At 73.1% G+C, this 15,000-nt stretch overlaps 9 non-coding genes across 9 annotated transcripts; 8 read left to right on the forward strand and 1 right to left on the reverse strand.

The window, feature by feature from the left end:
* The first annotated feature begins 722 nt into the window (after window positions 1–722).
* On the forward strand, window positions 723–794 carry TRNAG-UCC (transfer RNA glycine (anticodon UCC)). Its single transcript has one exon. It is a non-coding gene; the product is annotated as a tRNA-Gly (tRNA).
* A 305-nt stretch (window positions 795–1,099) lies between these two features.
* TRNAE-CUC (transfer RNA glutamic acid (anticodon CUC)) lies at window positions 1,100–1,171 on the forward strand. The gene has a single exon. It is a non-coding gene; the product is annotated as a tRNA-Glu (tRNA).
* Window positions 1,172–5,021: 3,850 nt separating this feature from the next.
* Window positions 5,022–5,104, reverse strand: TRNAL-CAG (transfer RNA leucine (anticodon CAG)). The gene has a single exon. It is a non-coding gene; the product is annotated as a tRNA-Leu (tRNA).
* A 615-nt stretch (window positions 5,105–5,719) lies between these two features.
* TRNAD-GUC (transfer RNA aspartic acid (anticodon GUC)) lies at window positions 5,720–5,791 on the forward strand. The gene has a single exon. It is a non-coding gene; the product is annotated as a tRNA-Asp (tRNA).
* Window positions 5,792–6,585: 794 nt separating this feature from the next.
* Window positions 6,586–6,657, forward strand: TRNAG-UCC (transfer RNA glycine (anticodon UCC)). The gene has a single exon. It is a non-coding gene; the product is annotated as a tRNA-Gly (tRNA).
* Window positions 6,658–6,962: 305 nt separating this feature from the next.
* Window positions 6,963–7,034, forward strand: TRNAE-CUC (transfer RNA glutamic acid (anticodon CUC)). The gene has a single exon. It is a non-coding gene; the product is annotated as a tRNA-Glu (tRNA).
* A 4,557-nt stretch (window positions 7,035–11,591) lies between these two features.
* On the forward strand, window positions 11,592–11,663 carry TRNAD-GUC (transfer RNA aspartic acid (anticodon GUC)). Its single transcript has one exon. It is a non-coding gene; the product is annotated as a tRNA-Asp (tRNA).
* An 801-nt stretch (window positions 11,664–12,464) lies between these two features.
* TRNAG-UCC (transfer RNA glycine (anticodon UCC)) lies at window positions 12,465–12,536 on the forward strand. The gene has a single exon. It is a non-coding gene; the product is annotated as a tRNA-Gly (tRNA).
* A 305-nt stretch (window positions 12,537–12,841) lies between these two features.
* On the forward strand, window positions 12,842–12,913 carry TRNAE-CUC (transfer RNA glutamic acid (anticodon CUC)). Its single transcript has one exon. It is a non-coding gene; the product is annotated as a tRNA-Glu (tRNA).
* Window positions 12,914–15,000: the final 2,087 nt, after the last annotated feature.

The following is a 15,000-nucleotide window of genomic DNA, read 5'->3' on the forward strand; positions in this document are numbered from 1 at the left end:
TTCTCGGCCGTCCGTCGTCCGGCCGGCGGCGCGTGCCCGGCCTGCCCACCGTCCACCGGCCCCAGCCCTTTGCGTGGCTCGAGGCCGGACGCTGGGTCGCCACCGCGCAGCCGGGGCCTCGTGTGGTCCCCGCGGCAGCCACGGCGAGCTCCTCGGCGACGTGCCGCCCAGCCGCCCAGCCGCGCAGGCGCCGTGGGTGTCGCTCGGGTGGGAGGCAGATGGGTCCGGTCCCGTCTGGATGCGGGAGGTGGTGTGGCCTGCGCCCGCCCCCTCTGCTCCTTCCCGCGCCGGGCCGGGCCGGGCCGGGCCGGGCCGCTAGCTTCGGGCCGCGGAGGACGCGGAAGACGCCGGGCCGGGGACGTGGCGGGGCTCCCCAGCCGGCCTCCGAGGGCCCGAGAGCGGCCAGGCGGCCAGAGCGCCCTCCAGAGGCGGGCGGCGGTGGGCGCCGGGCGCGGGGCGCGGGGCGCGGGGCGCAGGGCGGGCGGGCGTACCCGGCGACCGGCCGGCGCAGCTGAGTCGGAGGGGCGAGGCTGGGGCGCCGGGCGGCCGGAGCCCGTGGTGGCCGGAGCCCGTGGTGGCCGGGCAGAGCTGCGGCCGGGCGGGACGTCGGGGCAGGGCTGCGCCGGGCGGCGGCGGCAGCAGCAGCGGCGAGCGAGCGCCAAGGCGAGAAGGCGCCGGAGCGCACCCTGGGCCGGCCGCGTCCGGCCGGCCCGGGCCGTACAGCGTTGGTGGTATAGTGGTGAGCATAGCTGCCTTCCAAGCAGTTGACCCGGGTTCGATTCCCGGCCAACGCAGCCGCCCGACCTTTTGCGCCGCTCCGGGGCCCTCCTGGCCAGACCCGCCGGGCGCTGGCAGTGGGGGACGGCGAGCCGGCCCGCTGGGCGCTGGGCGCTGGGCACGTGGCCCCAGGCGGCGTGCGGGTGCGAGGGCGGCGGGCGCGCAGCGTTTTGCGGGTGCTGCCAGCGGGCCGGGTGGACTGCGTGGGGCCCGCGGGCGGCTGGACGTGCAGAGGCAGGGGCCTCGGGGCCCAAGCGCAGCCGCGTGGGTGGAATGGAGGCGCTGGGTCCAGGGGGTGCAGGCCAGGCGCGCAGCCTGTCGCTCCCTGGTGGTCTAGTGGTTAGGATTCGGCGCTCTCACCGCCGCGGCCCGGGTTCGATTCCCGGTCAGGGAAGCCTTTCTTCTTCCTCTGGCCCTCCGGGGCCTCCCCTCCCGGCCGGCCGAGCCGAGCCCCCCACCGTCCCGTCCCCAGTGCACCCGCACCACCCCCTTTTAGCCCACGCCAGCACGCCCGGCCAGAGCTGGCTAGCTTGTCGCGGGCCCCGCCGCCACGATGGACGGGTGCACACAAGGCCACCTGCCACGCCCCGACGGGCAGCCCCAAGTCTCGCCCTGCCACCTCGGCCCGTCCGAGCCTTTTGGCCTGGCTGGCCCACCGGAGGCCCTCGGCATCGCCTCTCCCCTTCGCACTTCCCCCCCCCCCCCACGTCCCCCGCCCCGTGCACGCGCTCGCCTGGCACCTTGGCTTCCACAGCCCGAGACGCGAGTGGCCGGGGCGGCCTCTGTCCCCCGCCGGGACCACCAGTGTGCGCAGGCGCCCCTGCCCCCCGAGTGTGCTCGGACCCCCACCGCCCCCTCCGGTGGCGCTCCTAGCTGGCCACGCTGACGAGCCATCCTGTCCTCCCTCCTGAGGTGCCCGCGGTGGCGGTGCCGGGCGCGTGGGTCAGGTGAGCCACGCGCAGCCCTGAGTCCCGTCACCTGGCCGAGCAGCCCCCCTCGGGCCTGGAACCTCTCGGGCGGCTTCCCTGCCCCACGCGGGGCGGGAGCGCCACGACCTGGCTGGCTGCGTCTCTCCCCGGCGACGGAGAGCGGACCCCAGGGGCACGCCGGTCTTGGGCGCCGATGCGAGCGCAGAGTCCGACCGCTGTGCCCGGGAGGTGGAGGAGGGAAGAGGCATCCGGGCACGGCCCGGACCACCCCCCCCCCCCGGGGCACTGGAGGTGAGACAGGGGTGAGGTGCCGTGGGAGCCACGGGGGAAGACAACCCAGCAGCCAGGCAGGTGGGTGCCGGTCGAGGCACCCCGGGGGACTGGGCGCACTTGTCGCCAACTCGTCATTCCAATTGCAGGACACGTCGGTCCCTTCCATCCTTGGGCAAAGGGGCCGGCGTGTTACCCAGTGGTCCCTTTCGCCACCTCCGCGCCCCACCCCACACCCCCGATGAGCGGCGTCCTCCACCACCCCTCCCACTCACGCACACTTTTCCCAGTTGCACTTTGCACAGTTTCCCATCCCGCCTCGCCCTGTGCCTCGCCATGATAGGCGCCGTCCGTCCCTCTGTCCACCCCTGTCTGTATCCGTCCTCTTCTGCGGATGCCTCCCAAGGTCCATCGCACACCTCAGTCTCCTTCCCGCCCCAACTTGGACACCCCTGTCCGCCGGGGATTTGTTCTGTGATCAGAGGTGTCCCCTCTCGAGGCCAAGCGGTCAGCCGGTGCGCCGCGCACACCTGCCGGGGCACACTCGCTTCAACCGCACAAGCCCCCTGCAGCGGTGCGGAGGAGCCGCGGCGGCCGTGGGTCTCCGGGTGCTTCCCGTGCCCACGGGAAGTTTCCTCGGAGTCCTTGCTTTTGCGTGTGTGTGTGCGTGTGGGTGTGTGTGGAGGGGTGGAGGGGTGGAGGTCGGGGTGGGAGAGGGATGGAGGACGGTGGTGGACTTTGGTGCCGTGGGTGGCTCTAGCGGTGGAAGAGGAAGCCGCGTTGGCACGGTAGCGCGGCGGCGAAGCGGGTCGCAGAGAATCAAGGGCCTGCGCGACCATGACGTTAGGCACGCTGGGGTCTTGCGGGTGCGGGTGCCGGTGCCACCTGGAGTCTGTGAGCGACCCTCGCGGACGATGGGCTGTATAGCGCACCTAGGCGTGGCAGCTTGGTTTCTGCCGGTTGTGCAAAAGGGGAGGATTTCTGGAGTGTGGGTAGAGTGAGCCAGAGCGTGCGTGTGTGTGTGTGTGTGTGTGTGTGTGTGTCGGGGAGGGGGGGCTGGTGGGAGGGGCGGCGGTGCGAGGGAAGGGGAGGAGCGTGCGGGTGGCAGCGCGAGTTGGTGCGTGGATGCGTTCCTTGCAGTGAATCGGGAGACTGGAGCGAGGCGAGCGTCGTTAAAGAGAAGAAGGGCAAGGCAGGTGTGTGGGCGGGCGCGGATGGGCCCTTGGCTCCCGGGCGGGCGGAGTTCTGTCCCCAGGGCGAGCGAGCCAGGGAGGAGGAAGGGGTTGTGCGGCAGGGGCGGGGACGGGATGGGGCGTGGGCGGGCCCCCAGAGAGGAGCAGAGGTGGCTTTGGCCAGGTGCTCTGAAGGTGGGAGAGAGGAAGCGTAGCGCGCAGTTGGCGCTGCGGGGCCAAAAGGGGATGGCGCGTTGCATGGGCCGGGAATCGAACCCGGGCCTCCCGCGTGGCAGGCGAGAATTCTACCACTGAACCACCCATGCACCCACGGACGTGGTCCACAGAGGGCTTCCCCAGCGGCGCCGGCCGCCTCCGTTGCCGGTCCCCGCCAGTAGTGAGCGTGAGCGTGAGCGTGAGCGTGAGCGTCTGCTCCGTGGGAGCAGGAGGCGGGCGGTCTGCAAGACAGGCTCCAGGCACGCGGAGAGCCAGCCCCTGGGGCGCGGCGCGGCGCGGCACGGACGTCCGGGCAGAGGAAGGCACGGAGGCGGACTGGGCTCATCCCGTGCTTTGTCCCTCGTCCAGGGCCGCCTCCACAGCCTGCCCGTGTCCGCAGAGGCAGCCAGGAGCCGGACCCAGCCCGGCCAGCGCCCGAACCCCAAACAGCCGGAGCCATCTGTGGCAGGTGCAGGCAGGCGAGGGACCTTGCCTTCAGCTACTCCCAGCCCCGAGCCAGAGTCCGTTTGGCGGATGGTTTTCTCGCGCGTGCAGTGTGTGTCCTGGAGGACGGGGTGGGGAACGGACCTCTCGTGTGTGGAGCCATGGGGCCGGGGGCTGGGGGCGGGGGCGGGGGGCGGGGCGGGTGGGCTGTGTGTCTTTGTGTGTGTGTGTGTGTGTGTGTGTGTGTGTGTGTGTGTGGGTGGGTGTGTGTTTGCGCTGGCGCCGGCGTCTGTCGGAGTTAGAGGCCAGGTAGCGCCGCCTGCGCCTCTGAGTGCGTCTCGGGCCAAGAGAGCAAAGGCCTGAGCGCGCTGGCAGGCGCCTCTCCCTAGGGGTCCGGCTCGGTGCCTTGACAGGTTGGGAGGCAGGAGGGCGGTCTTGGATCCGGGAGGAACGCTGGGGCGGAGTGGCCGGCCGGCGGCCTCCCCGAGCCAGGAGATGCGCTGTGGCGCCCGGCTGGATGGCCTGGGGGTCTAGGGCTTCCGCTCACTGCTCCCTGCAGCCACCTTCCCGGCTTGGACTCGTGAGCCAGGCCCCCAGAAGGGAGGGGTCCGCGCCGCCGGCTGGCCAGCAGACGGCTGGGCTGTATGGCTCCCGGGAGGCAGACAGGCAGGCAGGTAGGTGTGGCCAGGGGAAGGCCCCTAGGTGGAGAATCGTGTGGGCCGCCTCGGGAGGGTGTGGAGAGAATGGACTAGGGCCGGGGGGAAAGCACGGGGTGACGGTGGGGTGGGTGCGTGTTGCCGGTGGCGGCGGAAGCGGACGGCTGGCTGGAAGAGCCAGGCGCTGTCCAGCGGCCCCAAGTGGGAGCGGGAAGCGCGGGGAGCTTTGCAGCCTGGGCTGGTTCGCGAGTGCCGGGGTGAGGAGGGCAGGGGCGGGAATAGACGAGAAGGAGGACCAAAGAGCCTCCAGAAAGCAGCGGGTGCGAAGTCAGCGAAGCCTGCGGGTGTGGGAAAGGCGCTCGAGTCGCCGGGCAGTGCGTGTGTGTGTGCGCGCGCGCGCGCGCGCGCGCTCAGAGCCCGAGGCGGCGAGGGTGGAGGGGCTGGAGCTCGGTCCCGGGCAGCGTGTGCTCGGGTGCGAGGCGGGCCGCGGCCGCGAGAGGGTGTGGTCCAGTCCCGGGTGGCGTGGCTGCTGTGTGGGGCGGGCCAAAAGGTGGGCGTGTCAGGAGTGGGATTCGAACCCACGCCTCCAGGGGAGACTGCGACCTGAACGCAGCGCCTTAGACCGCTCGGCCATCCTGACGGCGGGTGTGGGCGCGTCGCCGCTGGCCTGGCTGGGACGCGGCGCTAACGCTGGCGTCCTTGGCCGTCATGGCGCCCGGCTGGCGGCTGTGTGGGTGCGCAAGGGGCGAGACACGCGCGGCTGCCCCGGAGGAGCACGGCCAGCCGCCTCGCCGCCGCCGCCGCCGCCGCCGCCGCCGCCGCCGCCGCCAGCGCGGCTCCCGTCGCTGTCGCACCCCCACCCCCAGCTCCCTGCAGGCCCCGTCCAGCGTCGGCGCCCCTTGCCCTGCTCCCCACCCCGCCTTCCTCGCCCTCGCCCTCGAAGCCCCGCTTGCCGTCTGGGGCCTTTTCTCCCGGCGCGATGCCCGCCTGGCAGACGAGAGAGAGGCAGCGCTCGTTGGGAGTACTGAGCGCCGTCCGGGTCCGTGTGTGGGCCCCGGGTCCGGGCGGACTCCGAGTCGGGGCTGGGGGCTGCCGTGCGGGAGAGGGGACCGAAGCGGGGCTGGGGTCGGGTGGGGCGTGGCCCGTGCCGTGCCGGGCGCCTGTGCAGGGCAGGGCGTCGAGCGAGGGCAGGCAGGGGCAGGCGTGGGGAGGCAGCCGGAGAGGGGTCGGGCGCCCGGGTGGCCGGCCGCCGCCGTCCTCGTTAGTATAGTGGTGAGTATCCCCGCCTGTCACGCGGGAGACCGGGGTTCGATTCCCCGACGGGGAGGCAAGACGCCCTTTTTGGTGGCCTGCGCAGCTCTGGGTCCCGCCTCTTGCTCCCGAGGGGCAGGGGCGCTTCTTCTCGGCCGTCCGTCGTCCGGCCGGCGGCGCGTGCCCGGCCTGCCCACCGTCCACCGGCCCCAGCCCTTTGCGTGGCTCGAGGCCGGACGCTGGGTCGCCACCGCGCAGCCGGGGCCTCGTGTGGTCCCCGCGGCAGCCACGGCGAGCTCCTCGGCGACGTGCCGCCCAGCCGCCCAGCCGCGCAGGCGCCGTGGGTGTCGCTCGGGTGGGAGGCAGATGGGTCCGGTCCCGTCTGGATGCGGGAGGTGGTGTGGCCTGCGCCCGCCCCCTCTGCTCCTTCCCGCGCCGGGCCGGGCCGGGCCGGGCCGGGCCGCTAGCTGCGGGCCGCGGAGGACGCGGAAGACGCCGGGCCGGGGACGTGGCGGGGCTCCCCAGCCGGCCTCCGAGGGCCCGAGAGCGGCCAGGCGGCCAGAGCGCCCTCCAGAGGCGGGCGGCGGTGGGCGCCGGGCGCGGGGCGCGGGGCGCGGGGCGCAGGGCGGGCGGGCGTACCCGGCGACCGGCCGGCGCAGCTGAGTCGGAGGGGCGAGGCTGGGGCGCCGGGCGGCCGGAGCCCGTGGTGGCCGGAGCCCGTGGTGGCCGGGCAGAGCTGCGGCCGGGCGGGACGTCGGGGCAGGGCTGCGCCGGGCGGCGGCGGCAGCAGCAGCGGCGAGCGAGCGCCAAGGCGAGAAGGCGCCGGAGCGCACCCTGGGCCGGCCGCGTCCGGCCGGCCCGGGCCGTACAGCGTTGGTGGTATAGTGGTGAGCATAGCTGCCTTCCAAGCAGTTGACCCGGGTTCGATTCCCGGCCAACGCAGCCGCCCGACCTTTTGCGCCGCTCCGGGGCCCTCCTGGCCAGACCCGCCGGGCGCTGGCAGTGGGGGACGGCGAGCCGGCCCGCTGGGCGCTGGGCGCTGGGCACGTGGCCCCAGGCGGCGTGCGGGTGCGAGGGCGGCCGGCGCGCAGCGTTTTGCGGGTGCTGCCAGCGGGCCGGGTGGACTGCGTGGGGCCCGCGGGCGGCTGGACGTGCAGAGGCAGGGGCCTCGGGGCCCAAGCGCAGCCGCGTGGGTGGAATGGAGGCGCTGGGTCCAGGGGGTGCAGGCCAGGCGCGCAGCCTGTCGCTCCCTGGTGGTCTAGTGGTTAGGATTCGGCGCTCTCACCGCCGCGGCCCGGGTTCGATTCCCGGTCAGGGAAGCCTTTCTTCTTCCTCTGGCCCTCCGGGGCCTCCCCTCCCGGCCGGCCGAGCCGAGCCCCCCACCGTCCCGTCCCCAGTGCACCCGCACCACCCCCTTTTAGCCCACGCCAGCACGCCCGGCCAGAGCTGGCTAGCTTGTCGCGGGCCCCGCCGCCACGATGGACGGGTGCACACAAGGCCACCTGCCACGCCCCGACGGGCAGCCCCAAGTCTCGCCCTGCCACCTCGGCCCGTCCGAGCCTTTTGGCCTGACTGGCCCACCGGAGGCCCTCGGCATCGCCTCTCCCCTTCGCACTTCCCCCCCCCCCCCACGTCCCCCGCCCCGTGCACGCGCTCGCCTGGCACCTTGGCTTCCACAGCCCGAGACGCGAGTGGCCGGGGCGGCCTCTGTCCCCCGCCGGGACCACCAGTGTGCGCAGGCGCCCCTGCCCCCCGAGTGTGCTCGGACCCCCACCGCCCCCTCCGGTGGCGCTCCTAGCTGGCCACGCTGACGAGCCATCCTGTCCTCCCTCCTGAGGTGCCCGCGGTGGCGGTGCCAGGCGCGTGGGTCAGGTGAGTCACGCGCAGCCCTGAGTCCCGTCACCTGGCCGAGCAGCCCCCCTCGGGCCTGGAACCTCTCGGGCGGCTTCCCTGCCCCACGCGGGGCGGGAGCGCCACGACCTGGCTGGCTGCGTCTCTCCCCGGCGACGGAGAGCGGACCCCAGGGGCACGCCGGTCTTGGGCGCCGATGCGAGCGCAGAGTCCGACCGCTGTGCCCGGGAGGTGGAGGAGGGAAGAGGCATCCGGGCACGGCCCGGACCACCCCCCCCCCCCGGGGCACTGGAGGTGAGACAGGGGTGAGGTGCCGTGGGAGCCACGGGGGAAGACAACCCAGCAGCCAGGCAGGTGGGTGGCGGTCGAGGCACCCCGGGGGACTGGGCGCACTTGTCGCCAACTCGTCATTCCAATTGCAGGACACGTCGGTCCCTTCCATCCTTGGGCAAAGGGGCCGGCGTGTTACCCAGTGGTCCCTTTCGCCACCTCCGCGCCCCACCCCACACCCCCGATGAGCGGCGTCCTCCACCACCCCTCCCACTCACGCACACTTTTCCCAGTTGCACTTTTCACAGTTTCCCATCCCGCCTCGCCCTGTGCCTCGCCATGATAGGCGCCGTCCGTCCCTCTGTCCACCCCTGTCTGTATCCGTCCTCTTCTGCGGATGCCTCCCAAGGTCCATCGCACACCTCAGTCTCCTTTCCGCCCCAACTTGGACACCCCTGTCCGCCGGGGATTTGTTCTGTGATCAGAGGTGTCCCCTCTCGAGGCCAAGCGGTCAGCCGGTGCGCCGCGCACACCTGCCGGGGCACACTCGCTTCAACCGCACAAGCCCCCTGCAGCGGTGCGGAGGAGCCGCGGCGGCCGTGGGTCTCCGGGTGCTTCCCATGCCCACGGGAAGTTTCCTCGGAGTCCTTGCTTTTGCGTGTGTGTGTGCGTGTGGGTGTGTGTGGAGGGGTGGAGGGGTGGAGGTCGGGGTGGGAGAGGGATGGAGGACGGTGGTGGACTTTGGTGCCGTGGGTGGCTCTAGCGGTGGAAGAGGAAGCCGCGTTGGCACGGTAGCGCGGCGGCGAAGCGGGTCGCAGAGAATCAAGGGCCTGCGCGACCATGACGTTAGGCACGCTGGGGTCTTGCGGGTGCGGGTGCCGGTGCCACCTGGAGTCTGTGAGCGACCCTCGCGGACGATGGGCTGTATAGCGCACCTAGGCGTGGCAGCTTGGTTTCTGCCGGTTGTGCAAAAGGGGAGGATTTCTGGAGTGTGGGTAGAGTGAGCCAGAGCGTGCGTGTGTGTGTGTGTGTGTGTGTGTGTGTGTGTCGGGGAGGGGGGGCTGGTGGGAGGGGCGGCGGTGCGAGGGAAGGGGAGGAGCGTGCGGGTGGCAGCGCGAGTTGGTGCGTGGATGCGTTCCTTGCAGTGAATCGGGAGACTGGAGCGAGGCGAGCGTCGTTAAAGAGAAGAAGGGCAAGGCAGGTGTGTGGGCGGGCGCGGATGGGCCCTTGGCTCCCGGGCGGGCGGAGTTCTGTCCCCAGGGCGAGCGAGCCAGGGAGGAGGAAGGGGTTGTGCGGCAGGGGCGGGGACGGGATGGGGCGTGGGCGGGCCCCCAGAGAGGAGCAGAGGTGGCTTTGGCCAGGTGCTCTGAAGGTGGGAGAGAGGAAGCGTAGCGCGCAGTTGGCGCTGCGGGGCCAAAAGGGGATGGCGCGTTGCATGGGCCGGGAATCGAACCCGGGCCTCCCGCGTGGCAGGCGAGAATTCTACCACTGAACCACCCATGCACCCACGGACGTGGTCCACAGAGGGCTTCCCCAGCGGCGCCGGCCGCCTCCGTTGCCGGTCCCCGCCAGTAGTGAGCGTGAGCGTGAGCGTGAGCGTGAGCGTCTGCTCCGTGGGAGCAGGAGGCGGGCGGTCTGCAAGACAGGCTCCAGGCACGCGGAGAGCCAGCCCCTGGGGCGCGGCGCGGCGCGGCACGGACGTCCGGGCAGAGGAAGGCACGGAGGCGGACTGGGCTCATCCCGTGCTTTGTCCCTCGTCCAGGGCCGCCTCCACAGCCTGCCCGTGTCCGCAGAGGCAGCCAGGAGCCGGACCCAGCCCGGCCAGCGCCCGAACCCCAAACAGCCGGAGCCATCTGTGGCAGGTGCAGGCAGGCGAGGGACCTTGCCTTCAGCTACTCCCAGCCCCGAGCCAGAGTCCGTTTGGCGGATGGTTTTCTCGCGCGTGCAGTGTGTGTCCTGGAGGACGGGGTGGGGAACGGACCTCTCGTGTGTGGAGCCATGGGGCCGGGGGCTGGGGGCGGGGGCGGGGGGCGGGGCGGGTGGGCTGTGTGTCTTTGTGTGTGTGTGTGTGTGTGTGTGTGTGTGTGTGTGTGTGTGTGGGTGGGTGTGTGTTTGCGCTGGCGCCGGCGTCTGTCGGAGTTAGAGGCCAGGTAGCGCCGCCTGCGCCTCTGAGTGCGTCTCGGGCCAAGAGAGCAAAGGCCTGAGCGCGCTGGCAGGCGCCTCTCCCTAGGGGTCCGGCTCGGTGCCTTGACAGGTTGGGAGGCAGGAGGGCGGTCTTGGATCCGGGAGGAACGCTGGGGCGGAGTGGCCGGCCGGCGGCCTCCCCGAGCCAGGAGATGCGCTGTGGCGCCCGGCTGGATGGCCTGGGGGTCTAGGGCTTCCGCTCACTGCTCCCTGCAGCCACCTTCCCGGCTTGGACTCGTGAGCCAGGCCCCCAGAAGGGAGGGGTCCGCGCCGCCGGCTGGCCAGCAGACGGCTGGGCTGTATGGCTCCCGGGAGGCAGACAGGCAGGCAGGTAGGTGTGGCCAGGGGAAGGCCCCTAGGTGGAGAATCGTGTGGGCCGCCTCGGGAGGGTGTGGAGAGAATGGACTAGGGCCGGGGGGAAAGCACGGGGTGACGGTGGGGTGGGTGCGTGTTGCCGGTGGCGGCGGAAGCGGACGGCTGGCTGGAAGAGCCAGGCGCTGTCCAGCGGCCCCAAGTGGGAGCGGGAAGCGCGGGGAGCTTTGCAGCCTGGGCTGGTTCGCGAGTGCCGGGGTGAGGAGGGCAGGGGCGGGAATAGACGAGAAGGAGGACCAAAGAGCCTCCAGAAAGCAGCGGGTGCGAAGTCAGCGAAGCCTGCGGGTGTGGGAAAGGCGCTCGAGTCGCCGGGCAGTGCGTGTGTGTGTGCGCGCGCGCGCGCGCGCGCGCTCAGAGCCCGAGGCGGCGAGGGTGGAGGGGCTGGAGCTCGGTCCCGGGCAGCGTGTGCTCGGGTGCGAGGCGGGCCGCGGCCGCGAGAGGGTGTGGTCCAGTCCCGGGTGGCGTGGCTGCTGTGTGGGGCGGGCCAAAAGGTGGGCGTGTCAGGAGTGGGATTCGAACCCACGCCTCCAGGGGAGACTGCGACCTGAACGCAGCGCCTTAGACCGCTCGGCCATCCTGACGGCGGGTGTGGGCGCGTCGCCGCTGGCCTGGCTGGGACGCGGCGCTAACGCTGGCGTCCTTGGCCGTCATGGCGCCCGGCTGGCGGCTGTGTGGGTGCGCAAGGGGCGAGACACGCGCGGCTGCCCCGGAGGAGCACGGCCAGCCGCCTCGCCGCCGCCGCCGCCGCCGCCGCCGCCGCCGCCGCCGCCGCCAGCGCGGCTCCCGTCGCTGTCGCACCCCCACCCCCAGCTCCCTGCAGGCCCCGTCCAGCGTCGGCGCCCCTTGCCCTGCTCCCCACCCCGCCTTCCTCGCCCTCGCCCTCGCAGCCCCGCTTGCCGTCTGGGGCCTTTTCTCCCGGCGCGATGCCCGCCTGGCAGACGAGAGAGAGGCAGCGCTCGTTGGGAGTACTGAGCGCCGTCCGGGTCCGTGTGTGGGCCCCGGGTCCGGGCGGACTCCGAGTCGGGGCTGGGGGCTGCCGTGCGGGAGAGGGGACCGAAGCGGGGCTGGGGTCGGGTGGGGCGTGGCCCGTGCCGTGCCGGGCGCCTGTGCAGGGCAGGGCGTCGAGCGAGGGCAGGCAGGGGCAGGCGTGGGGAGGCAGCCGGAGAGGGGTCGGGCGCCCGGGTGGCCGGCCGCCGCCGTCCTCGTTAGTATAGTGGTGAGTATCCCCGCCTGTCACGCGGGAGACCGGGGTTCGATTCCCCGACGGGGAGGCAAGACGCCCTTTTTGGTGGCCTGCGCAGCTCTGGGTCCCGCCTCTTGCTCCCGAGGGGCAGGGGCGCTTCTTCTCGGCCGTCCGTCGTCCGGCCGGCGGCGCGTGCCCGGCCTGCCCACCGTCCACCGGCCCCAGCCCTTTGCGTGGCTCGAGGCCGGACGCTGGGTCGCCACCGCGCAGCCGGGGCCTCGTGTGGTCCCCGCGGCAGCCACGGCGAGCTCCTCGGCGACGTGCCGCCCAGCCGCCCAGCCGCGCAGGCGCCGTGGGTGTCGCTCGGGTGGGAGGCAGATGGGTCCGGTCCCGTCTGGATGCGGGAGGTGGTGTGGCCTGCGCCCGCCCCCTCTGCTCCTTCCCGCGCCGGGCCGGGCCGGGCCGGGCCGGGCCGCTAGCTGCGGGCCGCGGAGGACGCGGAAGACGCCGGGCCGGGGACGTGGCGGGGCTCCCCAGCCGGCCTCCGAGGGCCCGAGAGCGGCCAGGCGGCCAGAGCGCCCTCCAGAGGCGGGCGGCGGTGGGCGCCGGGCGCGGGGCGCGGGGCGCGGGGCGCGGGGCGCAGGGCGGGCGGGCGTACCCGGCGACCGGCCGGCGCAGCTGAGTCGGAGGGGCGAGGCTGGGGCGCCGGGCGGCCGGAGCCCGTGGTGGCCGGAGCCCGTGGTGGCCGGGCAGAGCTGCGGCCGGGCGGGACGTCGGGGCAGGGCTGCGCCGGGCGGCGGCGGCAGCAGCAGCGGCGAGCGAGCGCCAAGGCGAGAAGGCGCCGGAGCGCACCCTGGGCCGGCCGCGTCCGGCCGGCCCGGGCCGTACAGCGTTGGTGGTATAGTGGTGAGCATAGCTGCCTTCCAAGCAGTTGACCCGGGTTCGATTCCCGGCCAACGCAGCCGCCCGACCTTTTGCGCCGCTCCGGGGCCCTCCTGGCCAGACCCGCCGGGCGCTGGCAGTGGGGGACGGCGAGCCGGCCCGCTGGGCGCTGGGCGCTGGGCACGTGGCCCCAGGCGGCGTGCGGGTGCGAGGGCGGCGGGCGCGCAGCGTTTTGCGGGTGCTGCCAGCGGGCCGGGTGGACTGCGTGGGGCCCGCGGGCGGCTGGACGTGCAGAGGCAGGGGCCTCGGGGCCCAAGCGCAGCCGCGTGGGTGGAATGGAGGCGCTGGGTCCAGGGGGTGCAGGCCAGGCGCGCAGCCTGTCGCTCCCTGGTGGTCTAGTGGTTAGGATTCGGCGCTCTCACCGCCGCGGCCCGGGTTCGATTCCCGGTCAGGGAAGCCTTTCTTCTTCCTCTGGCCCTCCGGGGCCTCCCCTCCCGGCCGGCCGAGCCGAGCCCCCCACCGTCCCGTCCCCAGTGCACCCGCACCACCCCCTTTTAGCCCACGCCAGCACGCCCGGCCAGAGCTGGCTAGCTTGTCGCGGGCCCCGCCGCCACGATGGACGGGTGCACACAAGGCCACCTGCCACGCCCCGACGGGCAGCCCCAAGTCTCGCCCTGCCACCTCGGCCCGTCCGAGCCTTTTGGCCTGGCTGGCCCACCGGAGGCCCTCGGCATCGCCTCTCCCCTTCGCACTTCCCCCCCCCCCCCACGTCCCCCGCCCCGTGCACGCGCTCGCCTGGCACCTTGGCTTCCACAGCCCGAGACGCGAGTGGCCGGGGCGGCCTCTGTCCCCCGCCGGGACCACCAGTGTGCGCAGGCGCCCCTGCCCCCCGAGTGTGCTCGGACCCCCACCGCCCCCTCCGGTGGCGCTCCTAGCTGGCCACGCTGACGAGCCATCCTGTCCTCCCTCCTGAGGTGCCCGCGGTGGCGGTGCCGGGCGCGTGGGTCAGGTGAGCCACGCGCAGCCCTGAGTCCCGTCACCTGGCCGAGCAGCCCCCCTCGGGCCTGGAACCTCTCGGGCGGCTTCCCTGCCCCACGCGGGGCGGGAGCGCCACGACCTGGCTGGCTGCGTCTCTCCCCGGCGACGGAGAGCGGACCCCAGGGGCACGCCGGTCTTGGGCGCCGATGCGAGCGCAGAGTCCGACCGCTGTGCCCGGGAGGTGGAGGAGGGAAGAGGCATCCGGGCACGGCCCGGACCACCCCCCCCCCCCGGGGCACTGGAGGTGAGACAGGGGTGAGGTGCCGTGGGAGCCACGGGGGAAGACAACCCAGCAGCCAGGCAGGTGGGTGCCGGTCGAGGCACCCCGGGGGACTGGGCGCACTTGTCGCCAACTCGTCATTCCAATTGCAGGACACGTCGGTCCCTTCCATCCTTGGGCAAAGGGGCCGGCGTGTTACCCAGTGGTCCCTTTCGCCACCTCCGCGCCCCACCCCACACCCCCGATGAGCGGCGTCCTCCACCACCCCTCCCACTCACGCACACTTTTCCCAGTTGCACTTTGCACAGTTTCCCATCCCGCCTCGCCCTGTGCCTCGCCATGATAGGCGCCGTCCGTCCCTCTGTCCACCCCTGTCTGTATCCGTCCTCTTCTGCGGATGCCTCCCAAGGTCCATCGCACACCTCAGTCTCCTTCCCGCCCCAACTTGGACACCCCTGTCCGCCGGGGATTTGTTCTGTGATCAGAGGTGTCCCCTCTCGAGGCCAAGCGGTCAGCCGGTGCGCCGCGCACACCTGCCGGGGCACACTCGCTTCAACCGCACAAGCCCCCTGCAGCGGTGCGGAGGAGCCGCGGCGGCCGTGGGTCTCCGGGTGCTTCCCGTGCCCACGGGAAGTTTCCTCGGAGTCCTTGCTTTTGCGTGTGTGTGTGCGTGTGGGTGTGTGTGGAGGGGTGGAGGGGTGGAGGTCGGGGTGGGAGAGGGATGGAGGACGGTGGTGGACTTTGGTGCCGTGGGTGGCTCTAGCGGTGGAAGAGGAAGCCGCGTTGGCACGGTAGCGCGGCGGCGAAGCGGGTCGCAGAGAATCAAGGGCCTGCGCGACCATGACGTTAGGCACGCTGGGGTCTTGCGGGTGCGGGTGCCGGTGCCACCTGGAGTCTGTGAGCGACCCTCGCGGACGATGGGCTGTATAGCGCACCTAGGCGTGGCAGCTTGGTTTCTGCCGGTTGTGCAAAAGGGGAGGATTTCTGGAGTGTGGGTAGAGTGAGCCAGAGCGTGCGTGTGTGTGTGTGTGTGTGTGTGTGTGTCGGGGAGGGGGGGCTGGTGGGAGGGGCGGCGGTGCGAGGGAAGGGGAGGAGCGTGCGGGTGGCAGCGCGAGTTGGTGCGTGGATGCGTTCCTTGCAGTGAATCGGGAGACTGGAGCGAGGCGAGCGTCGTTAAAGAGAAGAAGGGCAAGGCAGGTGTGTGGGCGGGCGCGGATGGGCCCTTGGCTCCCGGGCGGGCGGAGTTCTGTCCCCAGGGCGAGCGAGCCAGGGAGGAGGAAGGGGT

Source organism: Puma concolor, chromosome E4 (assembly GCF_028749965.1).
Source record: "Puma concolor isolate L17-30 chromosome E4, mPumCon1.1.hap2, whole genome shotgun sequence".
Classification (NCBI taxonomy): Eukaryota; Metazoa; Chordata; class Mammalia; order Carnivora; family Felidae; genus Puma; species Puma concolor.